Here is a 20,231-nt window from a genome sequence, read left to right as displayed (position 1 = left end):
GGAAAACGGTCAACTGGGGAAATCTGTATCAGATTTCTCTATAAGAGTGTACCTGTCTTCCCTGAGTTACCCTACTCTATAGGATTGGATAGAAAGAATCCATCAGTAACTACATAAAACATATCAGTGATCATTTGTGTCTGCCCCACTTTGGACCTGGCACCCACCATGCTAGTCCATCACAGAGTTGACTAGAAGTGACTGAAATGTACCTTGCTGCTTGTAATCTCTCCCCTTCTCAATTTATGATAAACAAGAACATTTTGCTTCTGTGTTCTAGCAGTTTTAGATGGATACTGATTATCATTTTAAGGAAAACTTTCTGAAAGGGATTCTCCCTCCTCCTATACCTTCCAATTTTTCTGAAACTCATAAATATCTTGGGCTTCACCTACAGAGCTCCTCTGTATTCTGTCCCTGCATGCAAGCTTTACTTTCTCTTGTAATAAATTAAGTTACAGCACAAGCTAATTAGAGCCTCATCTGGACTTTTGAGCTCCAGTCCACGAAGAGATGAAGTGGCAAAATCAATCACCTGAGACTCCATCTGGTGAGTGCTGCATCTCTACTCAGATTCCAAACTCCTACCTTTTTCAGTGGAGTTAATTCTTACAAGAGAAACATTTAGTAGGGTGTGGGAAACTTACTGGTGAAGTCCTCTCGGGGTTAAAAACTGTTTTTGTAGAAGGAAACCTTGCATTCCAAAGGAGGTTCAGAGCTTTATGATAAGTCTATTTTTATTTTTGCAAACTGGAAGGACAGTCTAACCATAGACATTATTTCATTAAGATAATGATGAAGGTCCCAAGTTACCTCACCATCTGGTGTGAAAAATATTATGAAAACATCATTCTTTTCTCTGTGTCTGTTGCTGGGGCAGATTTTCCATGAATAAGATTATATATACATCTAAAGGAGACTTGCATTAGGACTTATATAATCTTGCTTGACTGTTCTTTGGGTGCTAGGGTCTGCCCTTTTCTAGACTTTTTTCTAGACTTTCTTTTGCTCAGCTTAGTCTCTGAAAATTTTCTTTAGTGTATTTTTACCCACTCAGTTGCCTGTGAGAGAACTGGAGGAAGGAACCCCATCTCTGGGAGACCTCTCAGGTAATTCCTTTTGGGTATTCCTGGCTAGCTGAGAGTGACTAATTGGTTGCTAGAGTTCATTCCATGTTCTGGCTAGATTCATGGGAAAAGTGTGATCTCCTTTGCTATAGGTCCCTAATACCCACGGGCAATAAACCATCCAAAAAGGATGCCCTCTCCCTGCCCTGAAGGAGATGGCAGTGAGTCATTAGTTCTTTGCTGCATGGCCCTGAAACCTGCATGGGAATGGGAAACTAAATATATTTTCTTGAGCTACCGAGATTGCTTTTTTATTGGGGGGGGGGGCAGAGGGGAGGAATGCTGCTCTTGCCTCAGCCTTTTCCAGGAATGATGCATGCTGGTTGGGCAGGAGAAGCGAGCATGAGGGAAGCCAGGGCCGGGGTCACTACTGGAAGGGGAAGGGGCAGAAGTGAGAGGAGGCAAATGAGGGGGAACTTCGAGGAGGGTGGGCAGCACTCACTCGGGCTCTCACAGTTGGCAAGAAGCATGGTAACGCCTTTCCTGGGTAACGGAGAACTTGCGGGACTGACTCTGGCCTTTCAATTCCTGCAAAAAAAAAAGCACAACTGCTGTTGCTTCTGTTGCTCCAGAGCCTGGGGCCTTCTCAGTCACGTGGATAGAGCGAAAGACACGTGATTCCCCTCCAACTCCCAACCCCGGCCGCCCAGCTCCCAACCGCCTCTGAGCAGCCCTTCACTTCCTGGGTGCAGGGGGGAGGGGGAGGGAACCTGACTGTGCGCGTGCGCACGCACATGCGCAGATGCTTTGGTGCCTTTCTAGGAGCGCTTCCTGCCCTGGGGGTGTCTGGAGGTTAAAGAGCTTCTGGAGCAGTAGGCCTAAGCCTCCTTGTTGCTATTAGGATGGAGCACGAAGCTGATCATCTAACCTAAGTACTTAAGGGCTCTCTTAGGGATTCTCCACAGCTTCAGAGGCCGCACCCTTGTGAGTGGCCCCCATATTGTGGGGGTGCAGGTGCAACTCTGCACCTGGGGGGCGGGGTGGGGGTTGGGGTTGGGCCTGATTTTCAAGCCTAGAGGAAGGCTTTCTTGAGCATTTTGCTTGATAGGAGAGGAGGAATGGCAGGTGGCCCATTTAAGACCAGGATTTTGAGGGTTGCAAGGGTTTGGTAGTTTTTCTACAGGCTCGGTGTGAGAAATTTCATAACATTTGCATTAGTGGTAGTAACTGTCGCAGCAGCAAAAAATGAGGCATCCCCAACTATAAGGGCTGAATGACCAGTTGGTAGGGATGTTGAAAGACATATATAGAGCTGGGTTTGGAGTGAGTGTTCACTTCCAGCTCCAAGATGCTTTGGAAAGCTGCAGAGGGATTAAGATAGGAGTGATAGCAGGCCAGTAGAGCAACTTGGTGTAGAAAGCTAATTTACCAAAAAGCATTGTCCTTTGTCATGCTGATTTCTTCTCAGGAATTTTCCTAGTGAAATTAAGAACTGATAAATCCCAGTTCCAGAATTCCAGTAGACAAGATTGAATGATGCTCAGTTGTTTACTTTCTGTTGTGTTACAAAGAACAGAAGAGACTATGCTGTGATAGTACCAAGGGAGGGAATTACTATAAAGCATGTAAACTAAGTTTTTGTTTTAAAGGAAAATTAATTATAGTCAAATACTTTTTAAAGTAAATAAATGAGTATGATTAGTTCTTTCCTCTAACTACATGGTTGAGATAGCATGGCATAATGGTTAGGCCTTGGGATGGGACTTGGAATCACACTTTAATTACTTGTTTCATAACCCATGACAAGTCTTCTAACCTTTCTGGAACCTAGTTTATTCCAATTTCAGATAAGAACTCTGTGACCTTTTGGTCTAAATCTATGTTCCTATCCTTGTATACAGCTAAGCATCAATTAGTGTGAATATTGAATCTCGTGAAATTGAAGTTATAATTACATAAACTATAGTCATTGGAAATATGCAGTTTGAATTGAAATAAAAGATCACATGATGAGATTCATTGCTCAAACTAAATGAATATCTAGATAACAGCAGCTAACTTCTTTTTCTTTTCTACCTCATAATATGATTTCCTCTTTCTTCTAGTAATCAAAGGGCAGTCCTTTAAAGGCAGTACCTGAAGTGAAACCAATAAAGTAATTCAGAGGAGATAGAAGAAGCAAGATATCCCAAGGATAAGGCACATTGTAATAGTACAGTTGACTGGAGCATTAAGTACTCATTGTAGAGTACTGAAGTATGTTAGAAAAATGAAATGTTTCCTGGATCTATCATTTCATCAATGTGGGTACTATTTCTATAGTGCAGATTCCTACCTATCTATACCTTAGGAAAGTCTTTGTGCTGTGACCAAAAGAAGCCTGTTAGTACCTTTTTGATGAACTTCCCTGAACTGAACCTGAAATAAGTTTAAGAGAACCAGTCAAAGCTTGGACTCTCCTTTCAGAGTCCACTGTCTTTGTTATGATGTGATGATGATGATGCACTGGAATAGAAGCGAAAACAAATCTAAATGAAATAGAACCAGGAATGGGGGAATAAAAGGAAAAATAGACAAGTTAGGGCTTCCACAACCCTCTAAAATATATGATCCCCTCAGTATCCTTTCCTAACCAGTTGAATTCTTACCATTCTTTCATTTGTATGTTATTTATTAAAATTTCTTTATTATTTCTTTTTAACATTTTTATTTTTAAATTTTGAGTTCTGGATTTTTTCACTTCCACATCTCTACCATCCACCAAAAAGGCAAACATTATGAATTTAATTATACTTCTGTAATAATGCAAAATAGATTTCCATATTAGCCATATCATAAAGTAAAGCAAAAAAAATTAAGGAAAAAGATTATACTTAAGTTTGTACTCAGTATTTATCACTTTTCTCTCTAGAGGTGGATCACTTTTTTTTCATCATGAATTCTCTGGAATTATCTTGGATTATTGTATTGATCAAAGTAGCTAAGTCTCTCACAGTTGAGAATTATTACAGCACTGTTATTATGCATAGTGACTTCCAAGTTCTTCCCACCTCACTTCGTATAAGTTCAGATAGAACTTACCATGAGTATTTTTTTCTGAAACTACCCTCCTTGTTATTTCTTATAGCACCTTAGTACTCCACCACAATCATTTGCCACAACTTGTTCAACCATTCCCCAATTGATAAGCATCCCCTCAATTTCCAATCCTTTTCTACCAAAAAAAGCAGTTGCTACATTTTTTTTACATATAAGTCCTTTTTCTTTTTCTTTGATCTCTTTGGGGATAGATATAGAAGTGGTATTACTGGACCAAAGAACAAGGACAATTTTATACTCCTTTAGGTAGAATTTCATATTGTTCTCCAGTTAGCTATTTTCCTTCATCCCCTCCAGCATTTGTTATTTCTGATAGGTGTGAAATGGTATCTCAGAGTTGTTTTAGTTTGCATTTCTTTAATCAATAGTGATTTAGAGGATTTTTATATGACCATAGTAAGCTTTAGTTTCTTCTTTTGAAAACTACTTGTTCATATCCCTTGACCATTTATTAATTGGATAACAGCCCTTATTTTTATAAATTTGACTCACAGATTGGATTTGAGTGAGGAGATGCTGTTCCAAATCACCAGCCTCTTCCAGGGCCATCTGGGTCCAGTGACCAGATATGAATCAGGATGACTGAAGACGACCCAGAATGCAAGGCAATCAGGGTTAAGTGACTTGCCCAAGGTCACATAGCTAGTAAGTGACAAGTATTTGATTCCAATGCCTGTTCTCTTGAATCCAAGATCAGTGCTCTATCTACTGCAATACCTTAGTACCCCCCCATGTATATATGCATATATATATGTATATATATACATATATATATGCACACACACACACACACAGACACACACAGACACAATTTATTGGATATTTTGGTTTCCAATCCATTATGTTATCTGCTTCCATTCTATAGGTTAACTCATTCCATTCATATTTAGTTATGATTACTAACTGTGCATTTCCCTCCATCCTTTATTATTCTGTTTATCCTTCCTTCTCTTTCTCCTGTTCCTCCTTCCAATAACTACCTCTCTCTCAAATTACCCTTCTTGTAATATGCCTTTTTATATGTTTCCCCTTTCTCTCTTTCATCTCCCTATTGGGTAGGATGATTTCTATATTCAACTGAATGTGTGTGTGTGTGTACATCTATCTATTAGATATCTATCTATCTATCTATCATCTATCTAATCTGTCTATTCTATCTATTTAACCTTCCTTCTTTGAACCATTTCTATATTCTACTGAGTGTGTATGCATCTATTAAATATCTATCTACCTGTCTGTCTATCTATCATCTATCTAATATGTCTGTCTATTCTACCTATTTAATCTTCTTTCTTTGAACCATTTCTTATGAGAGTAAGGTTCAAGTATTGCCTGCCCATCTCCCTTCCCCATACCTCATATTTTCCTCTAGTGTAAAAGCTTTTCCTTATGTGCTTCTTTTATGTGAGAATATTTCCCCTATTCTATCCCTCCCTTCTCCCTTATCCCAATATATCCCTCTTTCTCATACCTACAGTTTTTTGGGAGATCATCCCAACATAATCATCTCATACACATGCCCTCTATTTATGCAGATTCATTCACACTGAAAGTTTTTAGGAGTTACATGTTCATCATTCTATATAGAAATATAAACAATTTAACTCCATTGAGTCCCTTATTATTTTTCATGTTTACCTTTTTTATGCTTCTCTTTAGTCTTATGTTTGAATGTTAAATTTTCTTTTCCTCCCAGGTCTTTTTATCAAGAATGCTTGAATATTCTTTATTTAATAATCTACTTTTTCTCTAAAGGATTATTTTCACTTTTGCTGGGTAGGTTATTTTTATTGGTTATAGTTCTATTTCTTTTGCCTTCCAGAATATCCTATTTTAAGCACTCTCTGGAATCTGTTAAATCTGTATGATCCTGACTGTGGCTTCATGATTTTTGAATTGTTTCTTTCTGGTTACTTGAAATATTTTCTCTTTGACTTGGGAGCTCTGAAACTTGGGTACAATGATGCTGGAAATTTTCAATTTAGGATATTAGTGGATTCTTCCCATTTGGCTCTTTTTTGTTTTTTTCATCTTGGTTTTCAAGCAGTCTTATAATTCTTAGATTATCTCTTCTTGATCTGTTTTTCAGGTCAGTTGTTTTTACAATGAGATATTTTACATTTTATTCCATTTTTTTCATTCTTTTGACTTTGTTTCTGTGTCATGGAGGCATTAGCTTCCTGTTGCCAAATTATAATTTTTAAGGAATTATTTTTTTCAGTGAACCTTTTTGTACCTCATTTTCCATTTGACCAATTCTGATTTTTAAGGAGTTCTTTTCTTCAGTGATTTTTTTGTGCCTCTTTTGGTATTTTTGTGTCTTTTTTTTTACCAAGCAGTTAATTCTCTTTTCATAATTTTCTTGAATCATATTTCTTTTACCAATTTTTCCTCTTATCTCTTTTATTAATTCTTCCAGGATTTTTTTGCTGACCTTGAGTTAAATTAGTGTTTTTCTTGGAGGATTTGCTTATAGTTGTTTTCAAGTTTTTGTCTTATGAGTTTGTATCTTAATCTTTCCTGTCCCCCTGTCCCCCTGTCCTTACCAACTTTTTATGGTAAAATTTTGTTGTTGCTCATTTTTCCAACTTACTTCTTCATTTTGAACCTTATATTAAAAAATATTTTAAAAAACCTTATATTTTTTCATATTGTTGTTTTCAGAGTTTGTTCTGGAGCTCTGCAACGTTTTGGTGCTTCCAAGGTGATGTGGTTTAGGTGGATTTTTATATAACCATGGTAAGCTTTAGTTTCTTCATTGTCTTCCTGGTCCTCACTCTGGCCCCAGGAAGGGTCCTTGATCCCCTGAAGCCTTAAGCACTAGTGCTTCTTTGACCCTGGGATGGTGATCTAGCCCATTTGAAACTCATGCAAGAAAATTATGAAAAACTAACCAAAGAAATCAACTCTGTTAAAAGTAAAAGCCAACTGAAAATAAAACCCTAAAATATTGAATTGAACAAATAGAAACCAATGAATCTATGTGACTATAAGATTCTATTAAATAAAGTAAAAAGGCTAAAAAAACTGAAGAAAATGTAAAGTACCTTTTAGGAAAAAACAAATGACCTAGAAAATAGATCCAGGAGAGATAATTTGAGAATCATAGGGCTACTAGAAAAATCTAGCTCTAAAAAAGAACCTGTAAAACATCATGCAGGAAATTATCAGGGAAAACTGTCCAAGAAGATAATATAGCCATTGAAAGAATTCACAGAACCCTTCCAGAAAGAGACCCCAGGTATACTGTAAGCATCAAAAAGGAAACAATTTAAATACAAAGGAAACAGGACCTATCAGCCTCAGCACTGAAGGCCTGGAGAACTTGGAATACCATACATTGGAGAGCAAAGAACCTGAGTTTACAAGGTTCTTGCAAGGAAGAATTTACTACCCTGAAAAATTCAGCAAATACTGCCATTCCCCAATTGATTGGCATTCCTTCAATTTTCAATTCTTTTCCATTACAAAAAGAACTTCTATAAATATTTTGGAATATGTGGGATTTTTCCCATTTTTTTGTGACTTCTTCTGGATTTAGGCCTAGTTTTGGAATTGCTGGGTCAAACAGTATGATCAGTTTTATTGCTCTTTGGGCATAGTTCTACATTACTCTCCAGAATGCTGGATCAGTTTACAACTCTACCAACAATGCATTAATGTCCCATTCCTCACACAATCTCTCCAACATTGATCATTTTCCCTTTTTGCCATCTTAACCACTATTAAAGTGGCAGTCATCAAAACTGTCTGGTATGAGCTAGGGATTAGAGTGATGGGGACAACTAGGTACCAGAGTGGACAGAGCTCTCTCTGGCCCTGAAGTCAAGAGGACCTAAATTCAAATTCTACCTTAGATACTTAGTACTTACTAGTTGTGTGACCCTAGGCAACTCACTTAACCTTGATTGCCTTGCCAAAAAAAATAGTAGAGTGGAATAGATTAGGTATAAAAGAAACAGTAGTAAATGACTATTGTAATCTACTCTTAGGTAAACTCAAAGACTCTAGCTTCTGGGATAAGAACTCACTATTTGACAAAAACTACTGAGAAAACTAGAAACCAGTGTGGTATTAACTAGGCATAGACCAACATCTCATATCCTTTACCAAGATAAGATTCAAATGGGTACATGATTTAGACATAAAGGATAATACCATATGCCAGTTAGGAGACTAAGGATATATGGAGTAGGGAGGAATTTATGACCAAGGAAGAAATAGAGAAATTTGATTACATTAAATTAAAAGGGTTTTGCCCAAATAAAACCATTGCAACCAAGATTTTTAAAATGCAGCACATTTTTAAGAATGGAAAACAAAGAGATTCTAATTTAGATTCCAAGAACCCATCAGGCAAGAGAAATGATTCTAAATTAATCATAGAAAAACAAAATGTATTACTTGGTTTAAAATTTCATAGTCTAGTTTAAAAGATGTATACTAAGCTGTATCTATTTAGCAAAAGGTTTTAGCAGGAACAGTTAAGCATTTCTACAAGTGAAATGGAAATAGAGAAGCATTATCAGAGCTGCCCTGAGTATAAAACATATTCAGATTGTCCAAGAGATATTTTCAAAGACAAGATGAGTACAGAGTCATTAAGATTCAATGAACATTGAAAATACATTACTAAAATACAAGGAGGCTTAACATTTATTGTGCAATAGTTCATCTATCTTGTTCTTACATTAAGTAGTTAGGGGAAAGTGTGACAGGTTCCTCATTGACAGTAAAGGGAAATTGAAATAATTCTGATTTGATTTTGTAATTTATTCTTTTCTGTATCACCCCACAATATGTTGTAAAATTGGCTAAGCCATGATTTCTTGTATTTGGGTTAAGTACAGAAATTCAACCAATCTATAATAAGGTGAGTTTAGAAATCCAGTCTCTCACAAATCACCATATACCATAGATTCTTTCTTCACCTCCCTTGAGGTAGGATGGAAGAAAATTTTACCAATCATGGCAATTCTCTAATTGATTATTTTGTTTTCCTACTTGGACTTGTATTGCTTTGTGAATTGTGTCTCCAATTGCTCATTGTTGAGTTTCTCCACTTCTTCCATAATAATGAAACTACTTGTGTACTGGTTAGGGAATCTTGCAGAAGATACTACTAGAAAGAATATATGAGCAGGTCAGGAGTGGTATAATATATGGTAGAATCAAGAGCCTGAGAACATGTCAAAAACATGACAAAATAGCAAAACAGTTCCCCAAACTTGCATATGACCATAGATCATGGTGCAAAATCTTCTTTGTTTGGTTTCTCTATAATATCTGGCTTGGCCTAAGTCAGGTACAGAGATCTGCCATTGCCTTGCATGGCCCAGGATCCCCAATTAAGCTCCCATAATAAAATCAGATCAGTTCTTCCTCTGGAGAAGGAAAGCATTTTTTTCATTACAAATCCTTTGGAATTATCTTGGATCACTGTTCTCCTCATTCTACTCCCTTCACTTTGCATCAGTTCATGTAAATCTTCCCAAAAAAATTTTTTGAGAACCTCCTGCTCATTAGCACAATAACATTGTATCACACTCATATAGCTAAACTTGTTCAAATATTCCTTGATGGGCATTCCCTCAATTTCTAATTCTCCAAATCTTAGGATTTCTTGTTTATTATTCAGTTTGGATTGAATTTCAGTTTTTTTCTGAACTACCAAAGATCTGCTATATATTTGTACATATAGGAGGGAGTCTGATCCTTAACTTTTTTCTCTCTGACCTGTTTTTAGGTCAGTTTTTTAAAAATCATATATGTTGTATTTCTTCTATTTTAAAAATATTTTAAGGATTGTTTTTCCTTAATGTTGCTGGCTATCTCATTCTGGCTGGTCTATTCTATTTTTCAGAGTTCATTACTTGGATTATAAATATAATACCTGGGTATTATATTTGCCTTTAAACTGTTAATTATACTTTGAATCCTTCCCTCCAGAGTCTTCATTACAATTTTATCTTTTACATAACTTATTCTAGGTATTCCAATAGTTAATTTTGTAAAATTCATTTTTTCCCTTTGAATCTCTGCTTGCTATAATTATGAAATTGCTCTCCTGTTCCAGGCTGTGTTGGGTGTATCTCTGGATCTATAATAATTTTTTAGGTGGTGCAGTGATTAGAGCACTGGCCCTGGAGTCAGGAGAATCTGAGTTCAAATATGACCTCAGACACCTAATAATTGCCTAGCTTTGTGACCTTGGGCAAACCACATAACCCCATTGTCTTAAATAAATAAAAAAAAATTTTTAAATAATTTTTATACTGAATGACTCTTCTTTGATTTACTCATATCTCCAGTTTTAGTTACATCAGGCTCTAACTGGGGTTTCACACTTTTGAAAACAGGAGCTGGTTCTCCTTAATGTAGTTTGAGGCCACTGGGGGTCTCCTATTGACTTCTATTTCCCATAGTTTGAGCCTTCTAGATATTTGAGGTTTAGGACATTAGATCTCTGGGACCCTCTATGACAGCTCAAGACTATTACTAAGTGACTTCAGAATTCTTTAGAGCCCATGCTTTTTCAGTATTAGTTCTGTGACACCAAAATGATCACTGCTATGCATGGTGCCTTCCAAGGTCTCTTACTGTAATCTTCTGATTACTTAGGGACTTCTAATGTAGTCCTCTGCTCTTGCTACTTTTAACACAAAGTCTTGCAGCTTTAGGCTATCTTTGGTTACACTGGGAGACTCCCTATGTGATTCCATGCACCATCAATGACTTTGGTGGTTGTCCCTATTCCAGTTGCATACTTAAGACATTTAGTTACTCTAGACTCTATCAATATAATGATCCTAGACAATTCTAAAAGACTAATGATGAAAAACACTATCCACCACTAAAGAGAGAACCGACAAAGTCTGAAGGCAGATTGAAGAATAATTGTTTCACTTTATTTTTTCTTGATTTTTTTTCTTTTATAACGTGGCTAATATGAAATTGTTTTACATGATTTCATAGTCTTCTAAGTGGTTGGAAGTGGGAATAGAGGGAGAAAGAGAATTTGGAACTCAAAATAAAAAAAGTTATAAATAAATAATATAATTTTAAAAATAAAATGACTCCCCAAATTAAGGAAAGCCTGGAAGGATTTGCATGAACTGATGCTGAGGCAAACCAGAAAAACATTGTACATCCTAATAGCAACAAGAGGGTGATGACCAACCTTGATGGACTTGCTCATTCCATCAGTGCAACAATCAGGGACAATTTTGGGGTATCTGTGATGGAATACCATCTGTATTCAGAGAAAGAATCATGGAGTTTGAACAAAGACCAATTTAGGGGAAAAACCCTATTATCTTACTATGTAATTCTGCTACCTCTTATACTTTATTTTTTTCCTTAAGGATTTGATTTCTCTCTCATCACATTCAACTTATATCAATGTATACCATGGAAAGATTGTAAAGACTAACAGGATGCCTTCTGTGGGGAGGGGTAAGGAAGATTAGGGGAAAAATTGTAAAACTCAAAATAAATAAAATCTTAAAGAAAACAAAAGAAAGAATAAATTATTCCCCAAATGCAAAATACCTAATCACTTAAGTCCCCTTTTCCCTGGGGTTTCCTTTCTCAGTCATGAACACCATTCTAAACACACAATATTCAAAAATTAATTGTTGATGGCCATGTGATTTATTAACACTACATCACAGTATAAATAAACATATTAAAATATGCATAGCAGGTTGCAGTGATATAGCAGCAGCTTCATCCCTCCTTCTGACTTGCTCTGAGGGGATTGAAGGAAAATAATTGATATCTAAAACATTAGTGAAAACTTTTATCCCAAAACAGTGCTCTGAAAAAGTAAGAGAACTGTAGACTCTGTTTTCTCTCAACAACCCCAGTTGCTGATTAAAATTTATTATAAGTCTTCCACTCTGCATCCTCTTTAAGCTGTTTCTGGCTCACTTTTATCAGACTTCAGACTTGTTACCTCCTTCGTTCTGATCTCACTTTCATCAACTATTTTTCTGAACACTTAGCAAAAATCTCAACCTGTACTTTGCATTACTCCTTACATTCTGTTTCTGAGGAGCATCATACTTCTCTCTTGCTCCCTGCCACCTTATTAGGCAACCATTAAGTCCTAGAGTGATTGTTCCTTTCTTTCTCCATCATATTGCCTATACAAAAATACTGGGAGGAATTTTTTCTAAGTCTGAAGAAACTGAAAACTTGAAAAAATCTGGAAAATGTATGCTTTTCTCTCTGAATCTTTCTGGGATGTAACCAAGGGCACATCTATTTTTTGATGCATATCTTGCTTCCTACCAAAGGAAAGAGAATAGAAACTCCTTGAAAACAAGAATTTTGCCTTTGTTTCCCCTAGTGTATATAATACAGTGTCTATCATATAGTAAGCATTTTAAAAATGTTTACTGAATTGAAGTGATTGAATAAATTGTGGTATTTCTTGGATTACTGTGCCATAAGAAAAAAAATATGAAAAATTCAGAGAACTGTGGAAAAACTTATATGAATTGATGAAGGGTCAGAACCAAAAGAATAATATTCACTATTACAAAAATAATGTAAATGAAAAGAACACATAAAAGAAGCTTAGAGTAACTGTTGTATCTAATCTTGACTCCAGAGAAGATGTAAGGAAGCACCTTCCTTGTTTCTACACAAAGGTGGATACTACGAGTGTGTCAGGTTGCCAGCACTGTCATGTTTCATTACTACTGTTAGTTTTGCTCAACTGTTTTTCTTTCTTGAAAATAAAGTCTCCTGGGAAGATGACAGAGAGAAGCCAGGAAGTTGCCTGAGAACTTGTCAGTGGGTAAACTGCCAGAACCTAAGCTCAAAAATTCAGTGACCATACCCCTGGCCCCCAACACAAGAAGCTTGGACAGGGCCCCCTGTGTCCCAAGAGCAGAGTTCAGCTTTTTTAAATGAGCAAAAGACCAAAAATAGTCTTAACCCTAGAAAGCTACTATAGTGACAGGGGAGCTCAAAACACAAACTCTGAAGAAAATGGCAAAATGCTTACATGTGAAGCTGCAAAGCTTACATGTAAAGAAAGCAGCTTATATGTGAAGCCCTTAAAGTAGAAACTGCTAAATCCTGTGAATCCTGACTATAGCTCTAGAATATTTGAAGAGCTCAAAAAGGATTTTAGAAATCAAGAGAGACAGAAGAAAAATTGAGAAAAGAAATGAGAAGTATGCAGGAGAATTACGAAAAAAAGACTCAACACATTGGAAAAGTACAAAAATTGACTGAGGAAAACTTAAAAAGTAGAATTGTCCAAATGGAAAAAAAGAATAAAAAAGCTAACTGAAGAAAATAATTCCTTAAAAATTAGAATGGGATAACTGGAAGTTAATGTCTCCAGGAAATCCAGAATCAATCAAACAAAATTAAGAGATTAAAAAAACAGAAGAAAATGTAAAATACTTAATTGAATAAACAACTGACCTAGAATATAGATCATTTTAGAATTGCTGGACTACTTGAAAGCCATAATCAAAAAAGAGCCTTGAAAGATGTTCTCTTTCAAGAAATTATCAAGGAAAATGTTCAGATAACCTAGAAGCAGAGGTAAAATATTTGTTCTTTTTTCTAGATTTTTAAATTGCATACCCAATTCATTGATCTCCTCTGTATGCATTTAGAGATATAAAATTTCCCCTTAGAATTGCTTTGACTGCATCTAATAAATTATGACATATTGTCTCATTGTCATTCTCTTGGATGAAATTATTGTTTTATGATTTACTCATTATTTAGGATTAGGTTATTTAGTTTCTAATTAGATTTTAACTCATCTTTTAGTGAGCTCTATTACATGTAATTTATAGTGCATCATGATCTGAGAAAGATACATTTAATATTTTTGTATTTCTGCATCTGATTGTGATATTTTTAAGCCCTACAACATGGTGAATTTTTGTGTAGTTGCCATGTACTTCTAAAAAAATGTACAGTTGTTTCCATCCCCATACAATTTTCTCTAGAGGCCTATCAAATTTAACTTTTTAAAGATTTTGTTCACTTCCACTTCTTTCTTGTTTATTTGGTGGTTAGATTTATCTAATTTTGAGAGAGGGAGATTGAGGTCCCCTAGCTAGTATATTTTTACTGGATATTTCTTAACTTTTACTTAAGAATTTAGATGCTATATACTTGGTGCATATATATTTAATACTAATATTACTTCATTGTCTAGAGTACCTTTTTTAACATTTACTTATTTGCACAGTACTAGTATAGTCTTGTTGTGAAAGTAAAAACATAATTACCCCCTCCCCTCCACAAAGATAGAGAAATCTCAAGAAAAATAAAATGAGAGGAAAAAAAGTGCACTTCAGTCTGTATTCATATATCATCAGCTCTGTCTCTGGGATGGATTGTATTCTTTATCATAAAATATGTCATAGAAGTTGCTTCAATATTTTTTTCTCACAGTTACTATTGCTAGCTGTATTTCACTCCATCCTATTCCTCCCCCCCCCCATTCTATTATCTCTCCTTTCACCCTGTCCCTCCTCAAAAGTGTATTGTATTTAACTACCCTCTCCCACAATCTTCCCTCTCTTCTATCATCTACCCTCCCCTCCCCTCCTGTCCCCTTTCTCCTATCCTTTTCCTCTCCTATTTTTCTCTAAGGTAAGATTTCTATACTCTATTTAGTGTGTATGAGGAAATCTCCCTGAACCACTTCCAATGAAAATGAAGACTCACTCATTCTCCCTCACCTTCCACTCCATTTCAAAAGTTTTTTCCTAGCCTTATTTATTTATTTATTTATTTGTTTATTTATTTATTTATTTATTCATTTGTTTGTTTGTTTGCTTAAGGTAATGAGGTTAAGTGACTTGCCAAAGCTAGGAAATTATTAAGTGTCTGAGGCTGGATTTGAAGGACTGGTGCTTTCTCCATTGTGCCACCTCACTGCTCCTCTTGTCTCTTTTATGTGATATATAACATAGCTCATTCTGCCTCTCATTTGTCCTTCTCCCCTCCATCTTATATTATGCCTTCATATTCTGCTCCCTCCTGTATCTTGACTATATATGCTCTTTCTAACTTCCCTAATAAATGAGAAAGTTAAGATGAATTTCAGGATCACCTTTCCAGGCAGGAATATAAGCAATTCAACATCATTAAATCCCTTATAATTTGCCCTTCTCATTGACCCTCTATGATTCACCTGAGTCCTGTACTTAAAGATCAAACTTTCTGTTCAGCTTTGGTTGTTTCAAAAGGAAAGTTCAAAAATTCTCCTGTTTCACTGAATGTTCATCTTTTCCCCTGAAAGAGTATATTCACTTTTGCTGGGTGATTGATTCTTGGTTGTAATCCAAGCTCCTTTGCCTTCTAAAATATCATATTCCAAGTCCTATGCGCCCCCATAATTTAGAAATTGCTAAATCCTGTGAATCCTGACTGTAGCTCTAAAATATTTGAATTACTTCTTTCTGGCTGCTTGTAATATTTTTCTCCTTGACTTGGGAGTTCTAGGATTTAGCTATAATATTTCTGGGAGTTTTTATTTTCGGATCTCTTTTAACTACCCTCTCCCACAATCTTCCCTCTCTTCTATCATCTACATCACCCTCCCCTCCTTCTGTCCCCTTTCTGCCATCCTTTTCCTTTCCTCTAAGGTAAGATAAATTTCTATACCCTATTGAGTGTTTATATTATTTCTTCTCTGAGCCACTTCCCATGAGAATGAAGACTCCCTCATTCTCCTTCACCTCCCCCCACCCTTCCACTCCATTGCAAAAGTTTTTTCCTAGTCTTTTATTTTATTCTTTTTATTTTATTTAAGTTGAATTCCATCATTTTTAATTTTATCCCTCCTTCTAGGATATCAGGGCAATTTCTTTGGAGAGTTTCTTTTAAAATGAAGTCTAGGCACTTTTCCTGATCATGACTTTCAGGTAGCCCAATAATTGTTAAATTATTTCTCCTGCATCTGTTTTCATTTTACCAATGAGATATTTCACAATTTTTTTTTTTAGTTTTTTCAAGGCAATGAGGTTAAGTGACTTGACCAAGTCCGCACAGCTAGGTAATTATTAAGTGTCTTAGGCCAGATTTGAGCTCAGATACTCCTGACTCCAGGGCATGTACTCTATTCACTGTGCCACCTAGCTGCCCCATCTTTTCTTTTAGTTTTTCATTTGGGGGGGGGGGTTGATTTCACAAAGTTATCAGCTTCCCTTACATTTGAAGGAATTATTTTCTTCAGAGAGCTTTTTTATCTTCTTTTCCATTTGGTCAAATAGGCTTTTTAAGGTATTTTTCCCATCGTTGATCTTTTGGACTACTTTTTGATTTGACCTAAATTGGTTTTTAACATGTTATTTTCTTCAGTATTTTTTGTATTTCTTTCACCAAGCATCTTATTTGGTTTTCATTATTTATCTGCATCTCTCTCATTTCTCTTCCCAATTTTTCCTCTTCCTTCCTGGCTTGATTTTCAAAATCTTTTTTGAGCTCTTCCATAGGCTGAAACCAATTCCTTTTTTCTTGGAGGCTTTAGATACAGAAGCTTTGACTTTGTCACCTTCTTAGTGCGTATTTTGATCCTCAATGGGACCAAAGTAACTTTCTGTGGGCAGATTCTTTTTCTTCTGTTGTTCACTCATTTCTCCAACCTATGGCTTTATTTTACCTCTTTGTTAGGGTGAAGTCTAGCTCCAGGGTGGAGGACTCACTCCCAAGCTTTTGAGGGTTTCTCGATCCCTTCAACATCTTATGAGAGGCTCTGACTGCTCTCCCAGCCTATTCTCTGATCTGTGGCTGACCACCCTCTGTCCTGGAATTTTGAGGAGGGCCCTGCACTACTATGGCAGTAAAGTTCATTTTCCTGAGGCCCTAGACTGCGAGCTGGTTCTGAGCATGGATAAATTAACAGTCCTGCCCTAAGGATAGTGGAGATATCTCTGCAGTTTCCCAAACCCCTTTACCTTCTGTGTGCTGGGCACTCTGGAAGCAGCTGCAGGGTGGGACCACGGTCCTGCTTCAAGTTCCTGGGGCTGAGGTTGTTGCCAAGGCCTTTGCTGGACCAGGATAATTCTGGCATGGCTGAGTTTTCACACTGGTGTTCTAAGTTGTCCTTGGTAGTCGCTGGGCTGAGAGGTCTGGAAACTGCCCTGCTGCCTCAGACCCAGGTACTCTTAGGGATCCAGGCATCCCATAGTCATCCTGGATGACTGGAGCTGGTTTATTCCAGTGGCTGGCATGATCCTTGGCTGCACAGTGACCCTTTCTGACTCTGGTAGATCTTTCCCTCAGTTCTTTCTAGTTGTCTTGTACTGGAAAATTGTTTCACTCAGTCTTTCTATGTTTTATACCACTCTAGAATTTGGTTAAAGTCGTAATTTTAAGGCATTTAGAGTGGTCTGGGGGAAGGAGGAGAGTTTCTGGGTATTCCTCCCTTCAGTTCACCATCTTGGATCTGCCCTCTCGGGTGCCTTTTTAGCAAGATGTAGTTTTCTTATTTCTTTTAATTAGTTTATTTTTACTTCTGCTTTGTCTGAGATCAGGATTGTCACAACTGCTCCAGAGGGTAAAATAGGTACTGAAATAATCCATTGATAATCCATTGAAAGAGATCCCAAAATGAAAATTCCAAGGAATATTATAAGCAGATTCCAGAATTTTATCAGGTCACTTCATTTTTAAAAATTTTTTTCAAGGCAATGGATTTAAGTGACTTGCTCAAGGTCCTATAGCTAAGGTAAGTATTAAATGTTAGAGGCAGATTGAAATCAGGTCCTCCTGACTCCAGAACCAGTGTTCTATCCATTATACCACTGAGCTGTCCCTAGAATTATATCAGGTCAAGGATAAAATACTACAAGTAACTAGAAAGAAACAATTCAATACCAAGATGCCATAGTCAGGATTACACAACATCTAGCAGCTTCAATAGTAAAGGATCAGAGGGCCTAGAATATTATATTTGGGAAGGCAAAAGAGCTTGGATTACATCATTCATGGATACTATGTCACTTGTATACACACATACACACACACACACACACACACACACACACGTATACAAGTGACATAGCATCCAAATTCTTCGAAGAGGAGTTAAGTGAATTACAGGAAGAAACAAACAGCAAAACTATATTAGGAGGGACTGCAACCTCACGCTCTCAGAATTAAATAAACTTAATGACAAAATAAAAATGAAGTTAAAGAGGTGAAGAAATTTTTAGAAAAGTTTGCTATGATAGCCCTCTGGTTGAAATTGAATGGGGGACTTCTGGCCAAAATGGCGGAGAGAAGACAGGCACTATGTTAAGTGCTCCTAGTTCCACTCAAAAGTAACATGAAAGAAACCTCTTAACAGAAATTTGATCAACAAAACCCAGAAAAAGAAGCTAGGAGAACACCTACCAATGAGGTCTGTCTCAAGGAACTGTGGTTGAACCGGGAACAGAGAGTAGAGGGTGAGTGTAGAGATAGCAGTGGGGTGAAGCCAGGGGACTGTCCTTAGTTGCAGAGACTTTGGTGAGTTGTGGGTCCAAGGACCAACTTTAGCCTTGGAATCTTTGGCCAGAGGGAGAGTAACTCTAGTGAGCCCCAGTTGATGGAAGGGTGAGTTCCAGCACAGAGAGTTGCTGAGTATCCATGGAAAATAACCAGCTGGGCACAGGACTTGAACTCCATACTTTTTGCAGAACCCTCTTTCCAGAAAGAAGGGCAAAGACCCCCCACCCCCTCAGGCTCAGGTGTGGACAACAGAGTTCACTCAGTTAAAAGGGTGATTAACTCCCTCCCCCAGGGCCCAATCCATTGTTCAAGGACAATTGAGACACAATTGCCCCTCCTCCCTCCCTCCTTACCCTTTCCAGGATTAGGAAGAGGACTTCAGACACCCCAGAGAAAGCAACAAGTACTTCCTACTGGCTGGCCCTTGAAATTACCAAACCAAACGAACAAATCCTCTAGGAACTTCAAAAGCAAACCTCTGAGAGCCAGCCCTTCCCCCAACACAAGATCCTATGAAAAATGAAGAAAGACCAACAGAAGGGGGGCCCATGGAGAAATTCTTAGAACAAACAGATTCTAACCCAGAGAGATATAGCACTTCTGAGGAGAATATGAATTGGTCTCCACCCAGAAAGACTTTCTGGAAGAAACCAGGAAGGAGTTTAAAAATCAATTGGGTGTGGCTAGGTGGCTCAGTGGATAAAACACCAGCCCTGGAGTCAGGAGTACCTGGGTTCAAATCTGGCTTCAGACATTTAATAATTACCTAGCTATGTGGTCTTGGGCAAGCCACTTAACCCCATTTGCCTTGCAAAAACCTAAAAAAAAATCAATTGGAAAAACTGGGAAAGGAAACTCAAGAGAAAATTAACATGTCGGGACGGCTAGGTGTCATAGTAGATAAAGCACTGGCCTTGGAGTCAGGAGTACCTGGGTTCAAATCCGGTATCAGACAATAAATAATTACCTAGCTGTGTGGCCTTGGGCAAGCCACTTAACCCCATTTGCCTTGCAAAAACCTAAAAAAAAATTAACATGTTGCAAGAGAAAATTAACATCTCTCAACAAGAAAAAAAATCCTTGAAAAATACAATTGGACAAATACAAAAAGAAAATAATTCTCTCAAAACTATATTTGGGCAAATGGAAAACTTCAAATATAGAATTGACCAACTGAAAAAGGAGTTGCAAAAGGTAAATGAAGAAAATTCTTCTCTAAAAAAAAAGAATGGAATCTGTGGAAAACAATGACTTCATGAGGCAATAAGATTCTGTTAAAACCAAAAGATCAAAAAAAAAGAAGAAAATGTAAAATACCTCATCAGCAAAACCACTGACCTCGAGAATATATCAAGAAGGGACAACCTTAGAATTATAGGTCTTCCTGAAAACAGTGAAGAGAAGAAATGCCTGTACTTAATATTACAGGATTTAGTGATGAAAAACTTCCCTGATAGCATGGAACCAGAGAGCAAAATAGTTATTGAAAGAATACTTCAATTCCCTCTTGAAAGAGATCCTAAAATGAAAACCCCAAGGAACATTGTAGCCAAATTACAGAACTATCAGATAAAAGAGAAAATC

The 20,231-nt window shown here is 37.0% G+C and overlaps 1 protein-coding gene across 7 annotated transcripts in view; it reads right to left on the bottom strand.

Annotated features, from left to right (window-relative positions):
- LOC141502677 (phospholipid-transporting ATPase ABCA3-like) overlaps nt 1-20,231 on the bottom strand; it is a 312,244-nt gene that overhangs the window by 227,384 nt on the left and 64,629 nt on the right. For all 7 annotated transcript variants that reach the window (XM_074207528.1, XM_074207521.1, XM_074207520.1 and 4 more), the window contains one exon: nt 1,570-1,655. The gene's annotated coding sequence lies outside the window, so the exon portion shown is untranslated. The remainder of the gene's footprint in view (nt 1-1,569; nt 1,656-20,231) is intronic.

The sequence above is a fragment of the Macrotis lagotis genome, chromosome X (assembly GCF_037893015.1).
Source record: "Macrotis lagotis isolate mMagLag1 chromosome X, bilby.v1.9.chrom.fasta, whole genome shotgun sequence".
Taxonomy (NCBI): domain Eukaryota; kingdom Metazoa; phylum Chordata; class Mammalia; order Peramelemorphia; family Peramelidae; genus Macrotis; species Macrotis lagotis.
The sequence above is the reverse complement of the archived record's forward strand: the minus strand, read 5'-3'. Positions and strand labels throughout refer to the sequence as shown.